Source organism: Nicotiana attenuata, chromosome 6, assembly GCF_001879085.1.
Source record: "Nicotiana attenuata strain UT chromosome 6, NIATTr2, whole genome shotgun sequence".
NCBI lineage: Eukaryota > Viridiplantae > Streptophyta > Magnoliopsida > Solanales > Solanaceae > Nicotiana > Nicotiana attenuata.
In genome coordinates, this window is record NC_031994.1 from 48,057,606 (window position 1) to 48,083,345 (window position 25,740).

Sequence of the window (25,740 nt, forward strand, 5' to 3'; positions counted from 1 at the left end):
TTAAAGGGAGAAAACCAAACATATCCCATCTTAAGGCATTTGGATGCAAGTGCTTTGCGCATAATAATGGAAAGGACTCCCTAGGTAAGTTTGATCCCAGAAGTGATGAGGGAGTATTCTTGGGATATTCTTCACATAGTAAAGCTTATAAAGTGTACAACAAAAGAACTTTGTGTGTAGAAGAAAGTGTACATGTAGTTTTTGATGAAACTAACATTCTTTCTGAGAGACAGGAACATGAAAATGAAGCTTTTGGGCTGGTAAAAGAATTGAGTGAAGTGTTAGCTCAAGCTAAAGATGCACCAAAAGAAGGAACAAGTGATGGAATAGGTTCTTCCATCCAGGGCAACCTGACAGGGGGAACTGAACAAAGAAGAATTGAAACCAATCCCCTAATGGAACCTGTCCATCCCTATTCCTCAGCGACAGAACATGGGAGAAACATCAAGCAGAAATGAGTTTGTTGTGAAACCTTACAAGTATCAAAGTTCTCATCCCATTGAGAACATAATTACTGATCCAACATCTGGAGTTAAAACTAGATTACAATTAAAGAATCTATGTGCTTTTGATGCTTTCTTATCTTTTATTGAACCTAAAAATGTTACTGAGGCTTTGCAGGATGCAGATTGGGTAAATGCAATGCATGATGAACTCAATCAGTTTGAAAGAAGTCAAGTTTGGCATCTAGTTCCAAGACCCAAGGACAGATTAGTAATTGGCACTAAATGGGTCTTCAGAAACAAGCTTGATGAAGATGGAACAGTTACAAGGAACAAGGCAAGACTGGTGGTCCAAGGTTATAGCCAAGAGGAGGGCATAGATTATGATGAGACCTTTGCTCCAGTTGTAAGACTGGAGGCAATAAGACTCCTCATAGCCTTTGCAGCATACATGGAATTCACTCTTCACCAGATGGATGTCAAAAGTGCCTTCCTGAATGGCTACCTAAAAGAAGAAGTGTTTGTCAAAAAACCTCCAGGGTTTGAGAGAAAGGAGTGTCCGGAACATGTGTACAAATTAGACAAGGCTCTCTATGGACTCACGCAGGCTCCTAGAGCATGGTATGAACGACTATCCAAATTCCTGCTTGAACATGGCTATAAAAGAGGTAAAATTGACAGTACTCTATTCCTGAGGGGAAAAGGTAAGGATCTTCTTGTAGTACAAATATGTTGATGACATAATTTTTGGGGCAACCACTGACAAACTAAGTAAGGATTTTACCAAATTAATGGGGAGTGAGTTTGAAATGAGTATGATGGGTGAGCTCAACTTTTTCTTAGGCTTACAGATCAAACAAAACCCAAGTGGAACCATGAACTATCAGCAGAAATATGCAAAAGAGTTGATTAAAAAGTTTAAAATTGATGAATCAAAGTAAATAGACACACCCATTGCAACAACTACTAAATTAGACATAGATGAAGCTGGTTCATCTGTTGATCAGAAGTTGTATAGGGATATGATTGGTTCACTTTTGTATCTTACTGCTAGCAGACCTGACATAATTTTCAGTGTAGGGCTTTGTGCTCGTTTTCAGGCAAATACTAAGGAATCTCACTTGACTGCTGTCAAGAGGATACTGAGATATTTGAAAGGCACTACTGATCTTTGTCTTTGGTACCCTAAAAGTAGTAATTTCAATCTAGTGGGGTATGCTGATGCTGACTGTGTAGGTTTCCTTGTGGATAGGAAGAGCACCTCAGGTATGACTCATTTTCTTGGTTCATATCTTGTATCATGGGCCACTAAAAAGCAGAATTCAGTGACCTTATCCACTACTGAGGCTGAATATGTTGTTGCTGCCTCTTGTTGTGCTCAATTGCTGTGGATCAAACAGCAGCTGATAGATTTTGGCATTAAAGTTGGTTGCATTCCTATTTTTTGTGATAACACTAGTGCTATAAGTATGACAAAGAACCCAGTTCATCATAAGAGGACTAAGCACATATATGTTAGACATCACTTCTTAAGGGATAACTATGAGAAAGGATTGATTACCATAGAATTCTGTGCTATTGATAAATAAATTGCTGACATCTTTACTAAAGCACTGAGTAGAGAAAGCTTGGAAAGGAACAGGTTGGAATTAGGGATGATTAAGATAACCTAATGTGATCAGCTCAGAATGCACGATAAAAAAAAATGAAAAAAAATAATATTTTTTTGGCTAGGAAATCTGAACTCGTGTAAATATCTAGATTAATTTTTACTCAGCTTCATACTGTAAATAGTATACTCCTGTGACATGTGTTAATATGACTCACTGATCTCTTACAAAACTTTCTCTATTATGGTAAATTGAGGCATGATCAAGAGAATTCTAAATGAAGAACCTGGTTCATCAGTACTGGTTCATCTGAATGCCAAGGTATGTTTTCTATACTCTGCACAATCAGAAATATAAATATTTAAATCATGAGCAGAGTCCTACCATTGTTCAACTCATTAGAAAATCCTATCCGTTTGTTTTTGAACCAGTTCCGTCCTTATTAGAATTCTAACCACAAAAATTGCCTAAAATCTAGGGAAGTCTAACTGTTCGTTCAACCTGCAATTTCAGGTTGATTAGACCTCTAATTGACTTCTAAAGCTACCGTTATCCATTAAATTAGTCTTTCTCTTTAAATACTCATCATTACTTCCTGCCATCCTCATAATTCAAAACCGTCAAAAACCTTCTTCACTCTCAATTGCTTTCTTCTCCAAAGGTTTAACTCACAAATTCTCTTAAGCAATAAGCTACAATGACGAACCCACAAGACAACCCTGGAACTCCTCCACAGCCTACTCCCTCTGATTCATCTACCCCTCCTCCACCTAGCACGACTCCCCAACCCAGGTGAAGGAGAGTAAAAATGCTTGCTCGCAAAACGGTGGCATCTGGTGCTCTTACAAAGAAATTGAATGAGAAATTAAAGGCAAGTCAGGTCCAAGATTCTGATTCTGACTCTGAGTCTGATTCGTTCAAATCTGCTAGTGAGGGGGGAAGGACCTGGGTCTTCTGACTCTGAGAATGCTCAAAAATCCCCTTCTAAGGTAAGTTCTTCTTTGACTGAAAATTTAGAAAATAGGTTTGTTTTGGTTGGACCTATAAGGGATGTGGAATTACCTGAGTTAGGAAGGTATGGAGGTAAAAAGCAATTTGAAAAAGAAAAAAAGAGAGAGGGTGAATGTGGTGACGTGAGGGGAAAAGGGAAAGGAGTGGTTGATCATTCACCCACTATTGAATTGCTTGTACCTGCTATTTGTGGGGTTGCACAGGAAACTGTTGACGAAAGTAGCAAGAAGTCAGGGGGAAGCGGTTCAGCGGAGGCTGCTGAGGGGCTAGTTATTCTAAGCTCACAGGGAGATGAACCTGGTTCATCAACTGAAGAGACCCTAGCAGACCTTCTGATAAAGGTAGGTGCAAGTTACGATCCAAAGAAAAGAAGAACTCCTACACCAAAACCCCTCAGTGCTGCTAAACCTTCTAAGAAACGAAAGGCTTCCTCCCCAACACCTACTGAAACTACCTTGCCAAAGGGGTGAGCAACAAGAAGCAGGGTGAAACAGAGTGAGAGAGACCTACAACAGGCTTTGGCTGAAAGTAAGAAGAAAAGGATGGATAAAGGAAAAGGTAAGGTTGCAGAGTCCTTTGAAGCAGTTGATGTTGAGGAGATGGAACAGGTCCATCAGTAGGACCATGCAACAATGGAGGTTCAGACCCCAAGCCCAAAAAGACTAAGACTTCTTCCAAGAAGTCTTCCTCTGTGTCTGAGGCTGCTGAACCTTCACTGGCCAAGAGGACAAGGTCTGCAGTAAAAAGCAAACAAGTTAGAGTTTCTGAAGATGAGGAATGGAGTGGTGAAGAAGAAAAGATTGCTGAAAGATTTGGTGGAACAGGAATGGTTCGTTTGGTTGACACCCTAGCTGCTCAGGGCTGGAAGGACATGGCCCTTCAGATGGATGGGAGATTGGCCAGAAATGAAATCATTGAATTCATGCCAAATGCTAAAGTAAAAAATGGTAGAGTTACAAGCAAAGTCAAAGGAGTTCAAGTGACATTTGATGCAGAGAAGCTAGGAGAGATTCTAGACATCCATGCTGAGGGATATGATGATTACACCAGACAGAGATGACCAAGTCTGGATTCCCTTCCGTCTGCCCTAACAATCACTAGGAGATTCTGTGATGTTGCAGAAGTGAATGAGGCCAAGTTTGTGAACACGAGTGAAATGAAGCCACAGCACAAAGTCATTTTTGAGTTTGTCAACAAGTGCCTACTACCCAGGCAGGAGAGAAGGCATATTCCAAATTATATGGACTTAGTTCTGATGGAGTGCCTTGAAAGTGATAGGCAAATTAACTGGCCTGCATTCATCATCAAGCTATTGGACAGGGTTATCAATGGTTCTAAGGCTTATCCTACCCCCTATGGCTTTATTCTGACTACGGTTCTGGATAGGTGCAATGTGCCTCTAAAGAAATGGGAAATGGCCACAAGCAAGGATTACTTTGGTATTAATACTTTGCTTGCTTGTGACTATTTAGTCAATGCCATTCCAAATGAACCTGGTTCATCCAAGAAGACACCTATCAACAGTAAAGTCAGGGCTCTTGTTCAGGAAAGTGAGGCCAAGGATGCTGAGATAGCTAGCTAAAGGCTCGTGTGGCAGAGGTGGAAACTGAGAGGGATGCTCTCTGAACTGAGCTTACCAAGGAAAAGGAGAAGAATGATGGAATTCTTCACAATATGCTGAATCTTCTCCAAGCCCAAAACCAACCCTCTAGCTCCCCCAAGCCTCAGGAATTCTAGCCTTTTTCTCCTGAACCTGTCTATTACCTTCAATGACCCGGATTAGGGATTTTTCTTTCTTTTTGCTCATGTTTTGAATATTTTTGCTTTCTGGTTGTGGATTGTGGTAGCAACATATCTTCTATCAATGATATCTACTGATTTTGCTCTCGTTGAATGTTAATATTTCCTTGATAGATTAAATATGTTTGCTTGATTACTGATGATTAATCCATGATTGCACTTGCAGTTGCCTCAGTGGCCATGAGTACTTATTAAAATCTGGGACTCACACTTTGTGTATGCAACTTTTCGATGATGCCAAAAGGGGGAAGAGATTGTGCTTTACATATTCTGAATAAGTGATATTTATAACCTAATTAACCTGGTCCTTGATGATAAGTAAATTTTCTAAACTTTGTATTGATGGTTAAGCTGAGTTCTTACAGGGTCTAAGGGAGTAAAAAGCACAGAGTTTGTCATCATCAAAAAGGGGAAATTTGTTGGCCCAAGTAAATGTGAAGTTTTGAAGACTGACAAAAGAACTCAGACATGGACCAGTCCATCCTGTGAAGCATAGTCATGATCAACTCAAACATGTGAGATGCACGTGAAGGAGATAAATCTAACTTATCAGAAGTAATATCTCCTTAGCTGATCGAAAAGGTTGCATATTAGATAAGAAGAGAAAGACTCCTTACACGAAGAGAACACAGTTTAGGAAGAGGATAGTGTTAGAGTATGAGATCAACTAGAACTCTTCTACCATAGAAGAGTAGCGTCTGTATCCCAGTCAATCTCTAATTACTAACTCCTTAAATATAAGTGTTGTTCTCTTTTACAGGTAATGCACATAAGCAGAAGTTAAACGTGAATTGAGAGCAAAATAGCAACGCAATTTTACAAGCAATTTATGTGTGATTCAAGCGTGCAATCCTGAAGCTACTTGAACCAGATAGAAGAACCAGTTCCACGTGTCTATCTTTTATTCTAGTTCAACTTTAGCAGGTGATTTTATATTGTACCTTTCAGCTTTTATAGAAGCAATTGTATTAGGTACTTAGAGTGTTCATGTTAGAGTTAACTTGAAGTTGTCGCAACAGTTGAGGCTGTGTGCCACAACAAGATTAGAGTTAATCCTAGGTTTACAAAAGAGTTTTTGTAAATGCAGTTTTTGGCTCAATGATTTTATTGGAAGTTTGGGAAAATCCTACTGAGTAGTAGGTCGTGGTTTTTTCACCTTTTGAGCCAGGTGTTTTCCACATAAAAATCTCTGTGATCTTTATTTTCTTTACTTATTATTCCGCAAACAGTAGTAGTTGGAAACCATAGAAGAACCAGGTCCTTCTATAATCAAGTTAAGCGAAAATTCGGTACCACACAAATCACCCCCCTCTTGTGTGGTATTGAAGTATAAAATATCAGATCACAAAGCGACATCCATCACATTCCTTCTTACGTCGAAAATGCGACAATTTTTCGCAATTGCGAACATTGAACACTTTGCAAATGCGACCGCCTTGATCGCAAATGCCAACTAGCTTAGCCCAGGTCCACATCGTGAAAGCGAACAATTTGTTCACTAATGTGAAACTGACAGTCCCCAATATTTTTCGCAAATACGCCCTCCCACCTCGCAAATGCGACAGCGCAAATGTGAGACCTGCAACACCTTTTCAAAACCAGCAATACAAAACTCTTCCAACACCCCGAAACCCGTCCGAAACTCACTCGAGCCCCCGGTTCTCCAAACCAAACATCAACACAAGTCTAAAAATACCATAAAAACTTGCTCTCACGATCAAAACATCAAAATAATGCCCGGAACTACGAAACGGACGTCAAAACACATGAAATTAACAATGAAACTCAAAAGCTTCTAAAAACACAACCACACATCTGATTCCCATCAAATCAACTCGGAATGACGCCAAACTTTACGAATATGTTCCAATTAACAAAACAGACCTATTTCAAGTCCCGAAACCAAAATCCGAACCCGTTAGCCATAAAGTCAAACCATAGTCAAACCTAAAAATTTCTAAACCTTCAAATTGCCAACTTTCAGCGAAATATGCCAAATCAACCTAGGGACCTCCGAATTAAATTTCGGGCATACGCTTAAGTCCAAGATCACTATGCGAACCTATCGGATCTTTCAAAATACTGTTCCGAGTCGTTTTCACAAAAGTCAAACCTCGGTCAACATTTCCAACTTAAGCTTCTAGAATGAGAACCACTCATCCAAATCAATCCCTAAACATCTGAAAATCGAATTCGACCATACATGCAAGTCATAACACACAATATGAAGCCACTCAAGATCTCAAACCACTGTACGGAACGCTAATGCTTAAAACAGCCGGTCTGGTCGTTACAAGTAAATGTTTAATGAAACATACAAGTATTGTGGACTAGCCAGACAGGTATTTTTATCAAAATCCATCATTATTCCTGAATAGAGTCACGCACTTGGTTTTCTTCATTATTTCATACAAATAATTAACTGAAGATAAGAAAACAAGGAAAGCATTAAAATTACATGGAAATACAATTGCTTAACAGATATTGTAGAATATTCTGTTGCAATTAGAAACCAATGTACTATATGCACCTATATTCCACAACGATTATTAATCGCATCTACAGTACTATCAAAAACACACCAGCAACAAATCCAGCAATCCTTGCACTCACTGTCAGAAGTACATAGTCTTCCACAAGTCCACTCAAGATCAAGCTGTGGGAGTAGTCTCTTCTTGAGTCCTGAGAGATTGTAATCTACATCTCGTGCAGACAAAACTTGTGTTTTTGAGAGCCATGATACATTGACTGAAACATTCACCAACATCATAATGAGAATCAAGTTACGTTAAGATCAGTATAACATGAAAAAACAAATATTCAAACATCAATGTAGAATACATGCATTTTCATGTATAAAAATAATATATACGAATATTATCACTTATTATATACCTACATGTATAGTGACAAAGACAACGCTATAGAATTACAAACTAAAAATAAAGTAAAATGTATACTAACTGATGTTTGTCATGAGAAGGATAGAAAAAAAGAAGCCAAGCTTAAAAAGCGTCATATTTTGAATACTATTTCAGGCTTTGTAAAAGTTTCTCAGTGAGCTACTCCATTTGTTCTCCAAGGGTGTATATTTATAGTCTTACTTGTGCTGGCTTCCCTTTTCTATATTAAAAAAAGATACAATTTATAGTTTAGAGAGAACGTTGTGAATGAGACTAAATCCGCATAGTTAATTGAAACACTGTAATAAAGAAATAATATAGCACTTGCCTAAATTAAGGATGATAATGATGTGACCTAATTTCAAAAAGTTATTTTAAAAGATGCACGAATTTATGCATTTTATTATGTATATTGATAAAAATACATACGGACACACACAAACATATATTCACACATATATACATACATACAAGCACAACTATATTTCAATGAATATTGCTTATAAAGTAAGTGCCCCTCTTTGACTGGAAACACGAAGCGTTTTCAGACAAAGAATGACTAGACAGATTTTTTGACCCGACCCTTATTTGGAGAGACTAAAACTAAGAGTAAAGGGGAATGTGACCGAGCCCTGATATCTGAGCTGCCTACATATCCTTGGCTATAAAGGAATCAGGCCACGTGTAGTTCAGATGTGAGTGAGGTGATGGAGTATACCGAGGTGAAGAGCCGGTCGAGGTGCCGTTCCGTCGAGGTTCCGGTCCGCGGTCCTGTTATTACATCAAAAAATCAAAACATGAAAAAGACTAGCTAAGCCTGTCAACTACAAGTTACAAGATTCCTATCTATAAGTCTTCTGAAGCTTGATCTTGAGTCTTGAATGGTTCTTCATGCAGACTTTGGATCTGAACTTTGATGCTAGATAGTTGCAGGTGCTAATTCATTCTTCCTCAGCTTTTCGGACCAAACTCGGACACCACACCATGCTTGTGACTCCAATCATGTCTTAAGCAATTCACATCTTTCTCTACTTTTGCATTTGGATTCGTTTTTGCCTTCTTTTTGTTTTTCCTCTTCTTTTATTATTTTGGATTGTGACCAATTTCCTCTGGTCGTCTCAAACTGTTGACTCGCATTCTTTCCGCAAGCCTCTTTTGTTGTTGACTTGAATTGTAATCTGAGATGTTTGCCCTTTTTCCAGGTGATGCCTGACTGCTGAACTCGAAATGTATTCCTCTGTTCTTCAGGCGGGCTCCTGACTGCTAAAACTTGAATGTATTCCTCTGTTCTTCAGGCGGGCTCCTAACTGCTGACTTGAAATGTATTCCTCTGTTCTTCAGGCGGGCTCCTGACTTCAACAAAAATAGACAAAACAAAGAAAATTTTCTGCCCCAGTTTGGTGGCTGGGCATCATATTACCATATATTAAGAATTTGAAAACTAAAACTTGAATTGTAATACCTCTGTTCTCCAGGCGGGCTCCTGTCTGCTGAAACTTAAAATGTATGCCTCTGTTCTCCAGGCGGGCTCCTGATTGCTGAAACATGAAATGTGTGCCTCTGTTCTCCAGGCGGGCTCCTGACTTCAACAAAATAGACAAAAACAAAGAAAATCTATTGCCCCAGTTTGGTGACTGGGCATCATATTACCAGATATTAATAAGAATTTGAAAACTAAAACTTGAAATGTATGCCTCTGTTCTCCAGGCGGGCTCCTGACTGCTGAAACTTGAAATGTATGCCTCTGTTCTCCAGGCGGGCTCCTGATTGCTGAACTTGAAAAGCATTCCCTTGTTCTCCAGGTGGGCTCCTGACTGCAACAAAACAAACAAAGAAAATTTTCTGCCCCAGTTTGGTGACTGGGTACAGCATGTTATCAAATATTAAAAATTAAAAGCTAAAATTTGAATTGCACTTCCCTCGTTCTTCAGGTGGGTTCCTGACTGCTGAAACTTGAAAAGCATTCCCTTGTTCTCCAGGTGGGCTCCTGATTGCTGAACTTGAAAAGTATTCCCTTGTTCTCCAGGTGGGCTCCTGACTGCAACAAAACAAACAAAGAAAATTTTCTGCCCCAGTTTGGTAGCTGGGTACATGGGTAAGTGTTAAACTGAATTATTCTACCAACTATTATAAGAATTTGAAAGCTAAGTCCTATTATCCAGGGAGGTCCTGACAACTTCTAATAATTATGAACCTAAGTTATATCCTCTAGAGGTATTACCCCCACTACATTTGTTGTCTAAAAGGTCTTAAACTACTCCCCATTATCCAGGTGGGTCCTGACAACTTCTAGTTAAACGATAGTTTTAACCTAAGTTATATCTACTGAAGGTACGACTCCCACTATATCTTGTTATCTAAACAAACTTTAAAGCTACATCCCATTATCCAGGAGGGTCCTGAAAACTCCTAATTGAATCCTATCTTAAACGTGCAAACTTTGAAACCAACTTATATTCCTATTTATGCTAAATTATGCTACTCATGATTGTTTTGAAATTTAAACTAAGTCCCATTCTCCAGGAGGGTCCTGAGAGNNTTCATCAGACTAGGTTTTCTATCTTAGGAGAACAATTCATCGGACTAAGATTTAGATCCTAGGAGAAAGTTTATCAGACTAGGTAACTATTTTTTGTTATCTTAGGAGAAAGATTCATCAGACTAAGAAATTGATCCTAGGAGAAAGATTCATCAGACTAGGTTTTCTATCTTAGGAGAACAATCCATCAGACTAAGATTGTGACCCTAGGAGAAAATTCATCAGACTAGGTTGTCTATCTTAGGAGAACAAATCATCAGACTAAGTTTTCTATCTTAGGAGAACAATTCATCAGACTAAGATTGTGATCCTAGGAGAAAATTCATCAGACTAGGTTGTCTATCTTAGGAGAACAAATCATCAGACTAAGATGTCGACCCTAGGAGAAAGTTCATCAGACTAGGTTTTCTATCTTAGGAGAAAGATTCATCGGACTAAGATGTTGATCCTAGGAGAAGATTCATCAGACTAGGTCCATTTTCATTATCTTAGGAGAAAGATCATCGGACTAAGATTTTGATTTGGAGAAAAATCCATCAGACTAGGACTTTTCATCCTAGGAGGAGAAAATGTGAAAAGCAATGGCAGCATTTTATGCACGCTAACAAGACAGGCAAGGGTGAAGATTTGAGAAACTTCCCTTTTGTCGGCTCTCCTCTTCTTCCTTTTCTTTTCTTTCTTTTCTTTTTTTTTTCTTATTGTTGAACCAACTTTCTTGCACTGCTTTGTTTCATGTTTCAAACAAAGAAAACTTGTGAGTTTAAAATGTGGTGGTTAGTTTGTGGCCTTGAACTTTGAGGCCGGCTGCTTCTGCATTTGCCAAGATGACTTATTTCCACCCGAAGACCTTGCTTGTTCCCAATATCCTCTACTTGTTGCATTGCATGAACTGGCATTCCCCCAATCCTTATGTCTCATATGAATCCCAAGCACTTCTATTGCTCCCACTTTGTGTACATGATGTTCTTTCTTGACTTAATCACTGGCCTCGGCCTTGAAGTTGTATTGTTCCTTCACTTGCCTTGATAACCGATTCTCACTTGGAGACCTTGCTAACCACTTTCCTTAACGCAGAAAATACCTCTGATCCGTTCACCAAGCACCCTCCATCTGATATGTATCAATACCTTTGATCCATTCTCCCCAAACCCTTCATTTGTTGCGTTGTTCATGAATTGACAAATACCAAGCCCTTGCATTTCACAAGGATCCCAAGGCATGTAGATTGTTGCCAACTCAGTGTGCCTGCTGTTTTTCCAGACTTATGACGATTTGATTTGCTAGCCAGATCCTGTTTTGTTCAATTGGAAAGCTGGTGGCAGATTTTGAAGTCATTTCTCACTTGTTATGATCGAATTGACTCAGAATGAGGAAATAAACAAGACGAAAGGAACAGAGTAGAGGACAATGGAAAGAGATGATTCCTAACAAGAAAACTACAACGTAGAAACCTATCGGATATGGACACCGACTCTGATGACCTTGACATGCATCTGCAGCCTATTCTGTTAAGCAAATCTGATGTTCAGCTCTTGTTGTACCTTTTCGCCATGAAACTGGGCTTTCATGGCGATCTGATTCACAATCCTTATTCGACTTGTAGTGCCCGAAGGATTTTCACCATCAAGCCTCTCTCATGTTGGGTCTTTCTCTCATCTCACCATCGCCTTATGGTGCCCGTGAAGGTTTTCACCAATAAGACTCTCTCATTTTTGATTTCTCTCAGCTTGCATCGCCTTGTGGTATCCGTGAGGGCATTTCTCATCAAGACTCTCTCATTCTTCATTTCCCTTGTTTGGACCGGCGTGTTGCCCCTGATATGGTTCACCTCTACTCGCTTGACCCGGCATCTCTCGAAGATTGATCAGAAGGTCTTTCTTTGGACCGTAATGCAGGCTTTTGGACAGGGTTAGGAAGAAAGGGTATCAAAGGCTCAAAACAATTCAACATGGGCTCAAAATTACAACTTTCGAAATCAGATTTCTCACAACAACCACAACTTCTGCCACAGTTTCTTCCTTGGGGACTTTGGACTTTTATTTCGGTGTGACTGAACCTCAGAGAGAGGCTGCCTACGTACCCTTTCGGGAATTAGGTCAAACGTAGTTCATGTCATAAAACTACGTTGGTTGTTGCGATCTTTCCTTTTCTTCCACTTTTCTTTTCTTTTTTTTCCTTCTTCATTTTCTCTTTTTGTTGTTTTGTTTTTTTTTCTTTTTCTTTTTTTTTCTTTTTCTTCTCTTTTCTCTTCCTTTTTTTCTTTTCTTCTTCCTTTTTCCTTCTCTCTCTTTTCATTCTTTCCTTTTCTCTTTTTCCTTTACTTATCTTTTACGCTGGTGTTTCTGATCTTTGCTACTGATTCCGAAAGAGGGGTACGAAAGAAAACCAATAAGGCTCAAAGGGGTAACGAGGGATAAAGTGTTCAGATAGCAGAATAAAATGCCTTCGTCATTCCAATCTTCAAAGCACGCCAAATACAAACAACACAATTAAACAAACCAAAGAAATCATACATAATATCTTCTGGCTACATCAGGATTGATAACCATATCCACACATTTGCATTCTACATCTGTTAAATACAAAGCACCACTGGACAACACTCGTTACCACAAACGTCCCTGCCAATTTGGGACAAACCTGCCTTTAGCTTCAACCTGATGCGGCAAGATGCATTTCAATAGTGTTTCTTTATATTCTACCTTCCCCAGTTTCACATGGTTCGGGCTTCAAATGATCTCAAAATGTCCAAATTTATTCATATTTCCCTCAAGTGTCCCTATCATCTTCAAAATTGTTTCATCGCTTCATTACTAAACTGTTTTTTAAAACCAGGCTGAGAATTATGCGTGCATGTCATGTCACCAGAACCAGCATGAAGAGAATTGTAAAAGGAGAAGAAAACTAAACAAAATGACTTGAAATGGCAGGAAACAGAGAATTGCATTAGATTGACGGTGAAAGGGTTTAAACAACAGAACAAACAAGCAAACCTAGACAACACTAAACAAGCTACTACGTCTAAACAAACACGGCAAAGTCAAAAGGTAGAAGGGTTTGAGTCACAAGACAATAGCCGGATTAAAACCCTGAAATAACCCGAACAACAGAAATGACAACAAAATAAACCACCAAAACTCCACTCCGGCTGACCAAGAAATGGAGCGTCTTCCCAATTACCAAGCATGACATCTTAACCACTGAGTTTCGCATCAATGTTGCTGGAGCCTTCACCAGTTTCAATATTATTGACTTCATTCAACAAGTTTCCGAGAGGGTTCTCATACTCCCTGTCACCATGGATCTTCCCCACAAAACGTGCATCATCATGTGCAAGTAAAGGCTTCTGTGCAATGTTCTGGGTGGCACTGTCCTGGACCGCAATTATCTCTTCCTGAATCATTCTTTCTATCTCTCTTTTCAAATCCCGGCAACTTTCGACATCGTGCCCCTGGACATTGGAATGGTATTCACACCTTTTAGATGGGTCAAAGCCTCTTGCACGCTTGTCCACATGATTCGGAGGAATGGGTGCAATCAGGTTATATTGCTTTAGTTTCTCAAACAAGTTTGCATATGACTCTCCCAAGGGGGTGAAAGTTTCCTGCTTCTGTGCCCTCTCTTGCTTGAAATTTTGGCTGGCCCGCAAACCTGCTCCAGGGGGATTCTGGTAGGCTCTTGGGGGTGGGTAGGTGTTTTGAGTTGGGTAAGCGTTTTGTGGGGTGGGTGCGCGCCACTGCGCATGGATAGCATGTTGGGGGTATGTTTGGGCATGGTAGACAGAGAAATGGGGATAGTGTTGTGGTGGGCTATATGGAGTGTGGGGGTAGGTTTGGGGATNAATCATATGGGTCTCGTGATGGGTTGGCAATGGATTCTGAGTGATGTTAGGCGTCTCCGGGGCTTGCACTTCAATTCGGCGGGTGTCAATGAGCTCCTGGATGGTCGTTTTCAAGTGCCAACATTTTTTTGTGTCATGTCCCGGCGCACCTGAGCAATATTCACAACTCACAGAGTGGTCCAGATTCCTTGGGGGAGGACTTGGCAATTTGGGTTCAATTGGATTTAACATGCCCAGCTGTCTCAATCTGTGGTATAAGCTAGTGTAAGATTCACCCAAGGGAGTGAAAGTTTTCTTCTTTTGCAGCCTATCATTCTTAAATGCAGGGTTAGGTCGAAAACCGGTTCCAGCGGGATTTCTATTGGTTCTTGGGGGTGGGTAGGTGTTTTGAACTGAGTAAGTATTTTGTGGGGTGGGTGTGCGCCATTGTGCATGGGTAGGAGGTTGGGGGTACGTTTAGGCATGGTGGACAGAGAAATTGGGGACAGGAGGTGGGTAATAGTGCTGCGGTGGGCCATATGGGGTGTGTGGGTAGGTTTGGGGTGAGGGCGAGGTTGGTGATAATATGGTGATGGACCTCTGGACCAAGCTCTGGATTCCACTACTGCAACCTCTTCTTTCTTTTTCACTACCCCTCCAGTGTCGCTCTGGATAGCCTGGGTAGTTGCCTTGATTGCAGAATAGCTCATGATTTTGTTGGATTTAAGCCCCTCCTCCACCATATTTCCCATTTTTACTACCTCGTTGAAAGATAGTGGGATCCAAAGCCTGTAAGAAGTAATCAACCATCTCGCTTTCTTTCATTGGAGGATCGACTCTTGCCGCTTGTTCTCTCCACCGGAAACCGTACTCTCTGAAGCTTTCCCAGCGCTTTTTCTTAATTTTAGTCAGTGACAGACGGTCTGGGACAATTTCGAGATTATACTGAAAGTGACATGCAAACGCCTGGGCCAGATCGTCCCAAGTATACCATCGAGCATGATCTTGTTGAGTGTACCATTCCAAGGCCGCACCACTTAGACTTTGACTGAAATATGCCATCAATAGGTCGTCTCTTCCCCCAGCTCCTCTCATTTTACTGCAGAACCCCCTTAGATGTGCTACCAGATCACCGTGTCCGTCATATAAATCAAACTTGGGTAACTTGAATCCCGCAGGTAACTGGACATCGGGAAACAAGCACAAATCCTTGTAGGCCACACTCACTTGACCTCCGAGACCCTGCATATTTCTGAATGACTGTTCTAAGCTCTTGACCTTTCGTATCATCTCCTCCTGCTCAGGGTTTTTGGGAGGCTTCTCTACTTCAGCTGAGAGATCAAAACGAGGAGTGTAGGAACATGGTTCTGATGGTTTGAAGGTGGGTTCGGGTGGGTAATATTGGTTAGCATGGGTTTGGAACAAAGGTTCGCTAGAGGATCTGTGTAATGAGGCAGGTGGAGGAGCCACAAACACAGGGGTATCTGGTGGTGGAGGGCATGGAATTTGTTTGGGTGGTGGAGGTGGTGGTTTTTGAGAGGTGGTTCCGTAGTATTGCTGGTAAGTAGGGAAAGCAGGAGATGAATTCACTGTGGGAGGATCTTGAGGCTGAGCTAGTGGTGGGAGGTAGGTGGGGTTAGCAGGATAGGCTGGTGGTGGATGTCCCTTCGACCAGGCCTGGTACATCTCGGCCACTTGTTGCTTCAGTTTATACATCTCCTCCTTCATTGCATTAACGTCCACTACTTCCTCCTCCCTAGATGGGTCGACAATGCTTGCTTCCAATTCCTGGTTGACCATGTTTGACTTATCCTTAGAGCGGATGTTGTAGGGATGGGTTGCCAGAATGCCAGTCAACTTAACCACTTGCCTGAACTCATCATCAACAACAACCTTGTTAGCGGTTAGAGCATTAATAGATAAGTAACCGCACATTTGGGAATGAATGCACCTAAACAGTTAACCATTTCTATTATGCCTTTGCATGGTTACATGCGTCATACCGGCTTTCCTTTTCTGTATTCCTCATGACTTTTCTCTCATTATTCCCTCTTGGTTTTCATTGTTGGTCTCTTGCCTTTCCCTCTTTTCTTTTGCTTTTCTCTCTTATTTCTCCTCTCTCCTTCTTTTCTCTTTCCTATTTTCCTTCTTGCCTTGGCCTTTCTTGTTCCTACTCTCCTTTCCTCAAAATTGTTTTTCCATTCTTTCTTTCCTTTTCTCTTGCTCTCTTTTATTCTCTTTTGTTTGCCTTTTTTTTTGTTTTGGTTACGGTCGAATCCTATGGAGATTGCCTACGTATCATGACCCCGCGTGAATCAGACCAAGCGTAGTTCTTGCAAATAAATGCGAAAATAAGGAAACAATTTTTGGGGAATTTTTCTCAATTTTTTCATTAATAACAACTGCGATTACAAAAGCTACCAGACTATTTGTTTTTCTTTTTCTCAAAAAGGGAAGTTACAAAAACAGACTCAAAAACAAAAATGCAGACTCGATTAACTAGGAATACATCAAAGCTTCAAACCCTGGGGCCTGCGGGGCATCACTCGGCATCGCCACGGGCCTGCGAAGGACTGAGAAGGTTTCAATGTCAACCGGGTCATCCTGGACAAGGAGTTCTAAGGAAAATTGTAACTATTTAAAGAAAGCTGACTTATTATGAATTAAAAGAAAAGTGGCTATTTTTTCAAAAATTTTATTTAAGAAAGCAAAGACTTGGTTTTGCAAATACGGCCTCTCAGCACTTCCGGGAGGGAGATTTTAAGGCTGTGCCCGCAAACCATTTAAAAATGACTCAGGGTGGCTGTTCTTGCAAAAATAGCCTTCCGGCGCCCTTTTGGGGACATTCGGCTTATTTTAAACAAGAATGGCGGCACCCGACTTATTTTGACAAAAAGTTAAAGTCTTGGTATTTTTGGCTAGTTTTGAAAAAGGGTGGTTGGACCCGATGAGGGTTGCCTACGTATCTCACATTTGGTAAGAATCAAACCAGCGTAGTTCGTTCAACTTGACTTTGAAATGACTGTTCTTTTTTTTTGTTTTATAAAAAAAAAAATTCGGCAGAGTTTCGGGGTATTTTCAAGCATTGGGTTTTCTTCAGAAGCGGGTTTTCTTCTTTCCTACATCCCTCTTGGTCTTTTTCCTCTCTTTTTCCCCTCTTCTTTTTTTTTTTTTTATGATTTTTCCTCACTCTTCTTTTCTTATTTAGCCGGTCAGCCTGCAAGCCAAAACAAATGAATGTTCACATAGCACATAGGATGCATCATGATGGTCTGTTATTTTGGGGTACAACTGTCCTAGAGGACCCAACCCCTGTGTTGAGTCCCCTAAGCCAAAATGCACGTGATGCAAACAAGCGCTCCTACTAGGGATCCGGCATGAGGCTGTGTTCTTCTAGGTTTAAAAAAAACCTTGGGTTTTGGTCTAGACTTGGGGTACCCGAGCGGACAGCTGGGGCCGAGGAGGGGGCGACGTACCGGGAGCACTGAAGTCTGCCCGGCCTTGTCGCTTGCCCAGCCTTGCTCTATTTTATATATTTTCTAGAAAAAGCGGGCTACGCAAACGTATGCACCAAATTTAAAAAAAAACTAAAGGAGTGGCATAAGAAGACAATTATATACAATGCAACAATATTAAAGCGGTAAACAGATAGCATTTAGCACAAAGGTTCACATAGTGCAATAATATCAATAATAAATAAGCCGAGTAAAAATCATAGAACAAGATCGAATTCTTGAACCCTGAACAAAAGCTCTGGGTTTTAGTCCCCAGCAGAGTCGCCAGAGCTGTCACACCTCCTTTATACTACTACACCCTCCGTAAAAGGGTATAATAAAGGGAGTTATTTCCAACTTGAAGTGACAATCGAAACGGGAGTTATTTATTTAAAATCAGAGTTGCCACTTGGGATATTTAAGGTGTCCCAAGTCACCGGTTTTAATCCCGAATCGAGGAAAAGAATGACTCTGTTATTATAATTTGCGAATCAGAAATCCGGGTAAGGAATTCTGTTAACCCCGGAGAAGGTGTTAGGCACTCCCGAGTTCCGTGGTTCGAGCATGGTCGCTTTGATCCTACTTGGCTTATGAAATTATTTAATTACTGATTTTTAAACCTATGTGCTTTTGCTTCCTTCACCATTTTTAATTAGAAAATTATCTTGAGGCGGGCTACGCGTACGTATACCCGCCCGTTCAGTGCGTCAAAAATATGTCACGCGAACGTGTCCACAATCAATAACGTTTAGTTATTATTAAGAGTGTTTGGGCCGAAGTTGCGCGAACGCATACTCCGGTTTGGTTTTTAGAAATGTGGTTGTGTTACGCGAATGTATACGCAACCACACTTGGTATTTTAAACGGCCTTAAAGGATATTCTACGAAATATTACTTTTGTCTAGCCTACGAAATTACTACAAGGCCATATGTGATTTTAATGAACTTATGTGAACTAAAGAAAATAACTAAAAGCTTGTAACCTATTTTATTATTAAGCAAAGATTGAGCGAAGTTGCGCGGACGCATACTCCGAATTAATTTAGGATCATGGTCATGTTACGCGAACGTATACGCAACCACAATAACTGGCCCAGTATATCATTAAGGGGGGAGGCATTGGGATTTCATGGCTTCTACATCGAGCCCAACAGACGTCCAAACCATCACATCCCCAAACACACAACGAAATCATTTAGGAAGAAACAACCAACTATCAGTACATGTTTTCATGCAGGTATGCATTACGTGGTGACCTGGACCTTATTTGAACACACAAAAGGTCATTGGGCCTCAATTGAAGCCCCAAACGAAGGATGAAGAGTTCACAATATTTTTACTAGCCTTCCTCGTTTCCAACCTCAACATGGAGAACATATTTTACATTCTCCCATTACACAACAATCAAACCAAAATCAGTTTACAACAAATCCACTATGGCTGTTATGATGCTAATCATACGGAAATTTATGAGAAACAAACGGACTGTGTAGTGCTATATAATTTTTAATGCTCTTTTCTCCTTGTTTTAGCTTTGTATCCAATCACAAATCCTTAGTCACCTAAAAACAGGCTTCTAGCCAAAGTAAAGCGAAACAAACCACGTGAAGAAAACAGTAAATCCTAAAAATCCAAAATAACTCAAATCCGAACCTCAAAGAGACAACAATAACTATTTCTATCCAAATCTCATGAAGCTGATATATATTAATGAATACTTGCCCAAGGTAAATGTAATCTATCCATCCAAGCTCTAACATACAGCAATAGAGTTTCCACAATATATACAACCAATCAACTTACACCCTACTATGGCTAAATAGTCTCAAAACCAAACAATGAATAATATGGTTAACAGTCCGTGCATACAGCTGTTTCGAATGTCTGAAATTACTTACACATACACAGGCCAAAACCTCATGCTTTCAACAGGATAGAAAATTAAAGAGCATTCCTAAGATACTATTATGCTAACATAAACTAGCTAATCTAAACACCATCACGCCATGTTACTGATTTCAGCAATTCCAAGAAAATAATTGACATGAAAACTAAAGAATGGTCATGTATTTCATTAAGTTTCAAGCCATCACATCTCCAAGTTTACAATTATCCCTTTGAGAATCAGAAAATACCTAGAAAGGAGGTAACAAAGAAGAAAATGAGGATCAAAAATTCAGCAACAACAGCAGTACAGCCCAGAACAAACAACTTTCAGTGAGATCAAAATCAGCAACCAATGAAACAGGATGAACCAAAATCAGCAAATTGAAGTTTCAAAATGAAATCAATGGAACTGTGGTATTCTTTTTGGGGTATTTTCTGATTTTTATACTGAAATTAAATGGGATTAATGGGACAGTAGAAATGGTCGCCTTTTCTGGATTTCTTAGCCATTCCAAAAAAACCTCCTCCTCTAAGGCAAGAAAACATGCCTTTATAGGCAAGGCAAGTAGGGCAGCCTTAGGTTTTAATTTTTACACCTTACCCCCTTTTGAATTCTTGTTTTAGCTTAGGTGTCCCCCAATTGCTGACTTGTTACCCAAGTTAACCTATCACACTTCTGAAATTTTGTTAAAGCCCTCACTAGAAGCTTCTAATTTCTGTTACTAAAGATTCCTCCACCTAGAGTCCCTAAATTACCCCTCAATACCCTGCTTTATTACCCTTAAACCCAACCCGGTCAACTGACCAAACTAAATGGGTTTGCAAAACAAAATTAAATCCCTATCCATACACCTTTTGGGGCTCTTGATTTAGAAGCCCAATTAGAACACTTAGGGACCCCAGATTAGAGCTGGCCCTAAAATTTTTCCAAACTAAGAAATCTGAAACCATTTCTTTAAAAAAACAGCCAAACAAAACACGCAAAATCGAATGAACTAACCAATCTAGCTGAAATAAGAAATAAACTAAAATTAACGAGCAAATTTTGAAAAATCAGAAAAAAAGAGAAGAAAAGGATCTGAGAATGAACTTACAACAAAAACAAAGGACCTGAATTACCTGAGAGAGACAAATGGGTGATGAATTTGAACGGATCAGACGACAAATGCAATCCGAACCCAAAACGAGTGTTATTCGGGTTGTTCTTGTGAGAACAAACCCTCTAACACTTGTTTTAAGTCAGAATCTCTGCCAAGCTTGAACAAAACCACGGATGAGGACCTTTCATGACGAGTCAGAAGCGAGGAGGAAATTAGGGTTCCTTCTGACTAAAAACTCGAACCATTGGAAGGGGATTCGAGGGAAGATAATTGGGAATTTGGGATGAGGGAGAGAAGGGAGTTTAGGGGTGTGATTTTGGAGCTATTTGGGTGGTGGCGCTGCCGGACACGACGGAGGAATCAATGGCGGCGCTCTAGGGTTTGGAGATTTTACGGTTTCTAGTGAGATTCGAGGGGAGCGGATGGTGACATGGGTATGAGGGGGCGGAGAAGAAGCTGTGATGTGAATTTGGAGACCATTGGAGGCTTGCCGCTGCCGTGGGGCGATTTCCGACGGTGGATGGTGGTGGTTGACGGTGGTAAGGTACATGGGAAGGGGATGAAGGGTCCGAGGTTGTCTCTGAGGCATTTGGACATTTTTAATTAAAAGGGAGATAGCTTGGTGATCGTTGGATAGGATATAATGAAGGGCCAAGATTAATCTGAAATTAAACAACTCAAAACGACGTAGTATAATCCCCTTACTACGTCGTTTCAAAGGTCTCAAAGGCTGGGGACTTTGATCGGGTTACAGGGACGGGTAAAGGCTTGGGTTGGTGGGCGTTGGGCTTGAGAGTTTTGAATTAAGAGGGCCCAAAAACTGAATTCAAAGCTTAATTTTCTAACTCCCTTTCTTTTCTTCTTTTGTTTTCTTTTTCTCTCTTTTTTTTTCAAAATTAATCTAAAATCTTAATTAATTCCTAGAACCTAATTATCCTAAAACACTGATTAAACCTAAATAAAAATTAATACAATTAATTTAAAAAAAAAAACAAATTAAAAGAAAACTACTCAAAATCAAGGTTGAAATTAAAGAGTGCAAATCAAACTATTTTTTGATTTTCCTTTTTATAAAATAACTTAATTACTAATTGATTCCTACAAATGCAAAGTTAAATCCTAAATGCAAATGCAACATATTTTTGTATTTTTCACAAACTAAAATGCACAGACAAAAATGCAAATAATTAACAGAAAATGCCACGAAGATCCACAAAATTGCAAATAGTGAAAAGAATTTTTTTTTTTTAAATTACGGGAGTAATTCATATAGGGCAAAAATCATGTGCTCACATTGCCTTGCTACCCCGAAGCTTTTCAGGCCTTGGTGGTTCTGCCGGACCAGTTGTGGAGGCGCGCCCCTCGGCTCACAGCTTGTATGGAAGGGCCTTCCTCCCCTTCCTCCTCAAAAATGACATGACAGTCCATATCGTCGTCTTCCAAGAACAGATTCTTCATTGCCGCCAATGTTTCCTCTTCTTCTGACCCATATATGATGTCTGCCGGCTAGAAAGTCTGCTCCAGGCGAGGTATAGGGTGCTCCAGTAGATATTAAGGGCCGCGCCATGGTGGCGACCAATCCTTGAATTCTTCCCAAGTATATCCATACCCCAACCCGAAGGTGGTGCCGTGCTTCTTCAGTTTGATAGGTTTAGTGATTTCCTGGAGGTTCTTGTCGAGCCCCTTGCTAGGTTCGTCTCCGCACCAATTCAGCATACTTTCGATCTTGTTATCCCACCACTTGTCCTTGTCCACGGTGTTGACTCGCTCAATGTGATGGTAGGTTTCTCCATCTATCTTCCTTCTTCCTCCGATTGCTGGGATGGTCTGGCGACTGTATATGGGATTACTACTGTCGCCATGAATAATCACCTCTTGGTGATTCCACTCGAACTTCACTGCTTAGTGCAGGATTGATGCTACAGCTCCAGCGGCGTGGATCCAAGGTCGTCCTAGTAGTATGTTGTAAGATGCCGGGATGTCTATCACATGAAAGTCAACGTCGAACCAAGTCAGTCCCATTTGCAGACACAAACTGATTTCCCCAATAGTGGACCTTTATTTCCCCAATAGTGGACCTTTGGGAACCATCGAAAGCTTTGACGTTGATGGCCCCATCCTTGATCTCATGCAGGCTCTTCCCCAATATTCTGAGAGTCACCAATGGACAAATATTGAGGCTAGACCCTCCGTCAACCCGAATTCTGGTGATGAAATAATCCTCGCATTGCACGGTGATGTGCAACGCCTTGTTGTGGCTCAGCCCTTTTGGTGGCAGCTCATCCTCGTGGAAAGTGATTTTATGACTCTCCAATATATGCCCTACCATGTTCGCCATTTCTCCTCCAGTTATGTTGCTGGGTACATATGCCTCACTCAGTATCTTCATCAAGGCATTCTTATGTGCATCGGAGCTTTGCAGCAGACTAGGATGGAGATCCTTGCTGGTGTTTTATTCATTTGATCAATGATTGAGTATTCTTTTGCTTGTATCTTTCGCCAGAGATCATCGGGCCCAGTTTTAATAGGTCGTCCAGAGGCCTGCTTACTTGATTCAGCTAAATGCTCTGAAGTATAAATCCTGCCTGTTCTGGTCATGCCCTGTGCTGCAATTGCTTCTCCAGACCTAGTTTTCCCTTTTCTTCTCGCCTTGGCGATGTAATCCCAAGGAACAGCCTATGTATGGAACGGTGTTATGGCTGACATTGCTACAGGAATGGGTACCCTCGCTTTGGGAGGCAACACAACAACTTCAAATGGTATAGGTGCCTTTGGAGACCCAAACTCAACCTTAATTGGCTCTGTGGTCTTTGTGGATGACGGTGTTTCAAGCTCGAGGGGTACGGACATGTTTACTTCAGCATCCCTAGAGGGCTGGATCTGGACCACAATTGAATTCAGTGTGATTGTTGATTTCTTGGGCTCGTCACCTTCAGTAATCAATCCAATCGACTCTTTGGGGTCCCAATCATCTTCTACCTCGATCATGTGAACGCTTCCACCCTTATGATCAGGCAGGGGATTGTTGCGAACATTGGGGGCGGGCTCTTTCGCCACGATGATCTTGTTATCAATTAAGGCTTGGATTTTATCCTTCAGAGATCGGCATTCATCAATGGTATGCCCCTTCATGCCAGAATGGTATGCACAGGTTTTGTTCGGGTTGACCCATTGGGAAGGATTTTCTGGAGTTATGGCAGGGATTGGGGTGACGTAACCAGCAGCTTTGAGCCTTTCATACAGCTGGTCGATTGGTTCGGCGATGGCGGTACATTGCTTGGGAGGTCTACGGTCGAAATTAGGGCGTGGTCTAGGGAAGTTTTGGCGGGCGGGAGGTGATTGATAGTGAGAGGGCTGAGCATTATAGGCTTGGTAGATGGGTGTGGGTTGGGAATATCTTGGCGAGGTAGGTTGGTATGTGGGGGATGGAGATGATTGGTAAGTCGGTGGTGGAATTTGGAAAGAGGGCGGAGGTGCTTGGTAATTAGGGATGGGTTGATATGTGAGAGGAGGTATTGGGTAAGCTTGGTATTTTATTGGGGATTTCGTTCTCTGCGCAACCATCACGACACTCTCATCCTTTTTCTTGGATGTGCCACCAGACTGTAGAGCCTTGTTGGTAGCCTGCAATGCCTCAAAATTAGTAATCATACCACTTTTAACGCCTTCCTCAATCCTTTCTCCTAGCTTGATGATGTCGGAGAATTTCGGGTCTTCGATCAAAATCAACCTCTCATAATACTGTGGATCCTGAGCTCAGACGAAAAACCTGTTCATCTGTTCTTCTTCCAAGGCCGGCCTGACCTTAGCAGCCTCTGATCTCCAACGAGTAGCATACTCGCGGAATGTCTTCGTAGGTTTCTTCTTCAAATTCTGGATGTAGAATACATCTGGCGCATTCTCCGTATTGAATCTGAACCTATCCATGAAATCGGACGCCATTCCTACCCAGCTTGTCCACTTCTTAGGATCTTGGCTAATGTACCAAGATAGAGCATCACCTTTCAAACTTCTCATGAAGAGCTTCATGCGAATCTTTTCATCTTTTCCGACTCCGACCAGTTTATCGCAGTATGTCCTCAAATGGACTCTAGGTTCCTCTGAGCCATCAAACATCTCGAACTTGGGAGGTTTGTACACCTCGGGAAGTTCGACGCCTGGCTGAATGCAAAGGTCCTCATAATTCAGCCCCTCAATACCTTTGTTTCCTTCAACACCCTGGACTCGGCTAGTCAGTTTCTTGAGTTCTGCGGCCAGGTTCTTGATGAGAGAGTCTTTGTCGTCAGACTCCGGTGTGCTTGAGATATATTGAGTGTATTGTGGTATGGTGTCCACATAGATGGGGGTATGGTGGGGATGATCGTTTGTGTTTAGTGGTTCGGGAATGAGTAGCGGGGTGTTGTTTGAAGTGTGACATGTGTTGCAGTTCTGATGGGGAGCGGGTTGTTTCTGTGGTTTCGGGATATTCTGTGGAGGTATAGGATTTTGAGCATTGGAAAATTGACATCCGGGGTAGTGAGGGAAAATGACAAATTTGCCAAGTTCCGAACTTGGTCTAGATCTTCTTGGAATTTCAGTAACTTCTATTCGAGCTGGGTGGCGCTTTCTTTGGAACCCTGAATACCCTGAGGAACCTCTACCCTTTCAACTGAGTTCTCCTTCCTGATGTTGCTTAAGTCTTCCACTTTTGCTTTGTTCTTGTTTCTGATAGGACTCGGAGGAGGAGGAGGTGGAGGGCCCTTAGATCTTGTGGAGTAGGATGATGGTGCCAGAGTGCACGAACTAACCTTTTGGGGAGGGGAATAAAACAAAAGTAAAAACAAAAAGGTAACAAGTTAGTGAGGGTTATGAGAAAAAATGTTGCAATATTTAAACACATAGTGTAAGAATGTAAATCTTGTCCTAAATTAGGTGCCTCGTTGTGCCCGAGGTAGGCCTAGCGACAAGTTGATCTGGAGAACTTATAATGCTAAATGCCTCATTTTATTGATAAAAACAAGAGGGATCCCAAAACGACACTAAAATTGCGGAAAGTAAAATGTCACGGCCATTGGCCTTATTATATTTTAAAGCAAAAAGAAAATGACCCCTAACTACTTGATCCCAGAAGGACGTTCCCCAGACTCGGCATCC

General features: G+C 41.1%; 1 long non-coding RNA gene across 1 annotated transcript; it reads right to left on the minus strand.

The window, feature by feature from the left end:
* Window positions 7,210-7,924, minus strand: LOC109228261. Its single transcript, XR_002068354.1, has 2 exons — window positions 7,829-7,924; window positions 7,210-7,612 (listed from the first exon to the last, which is right to left on the minus strand). It is a non-coding gene; the product is annotated as an uncharacterized LOC109228261 (long non-coding RNA).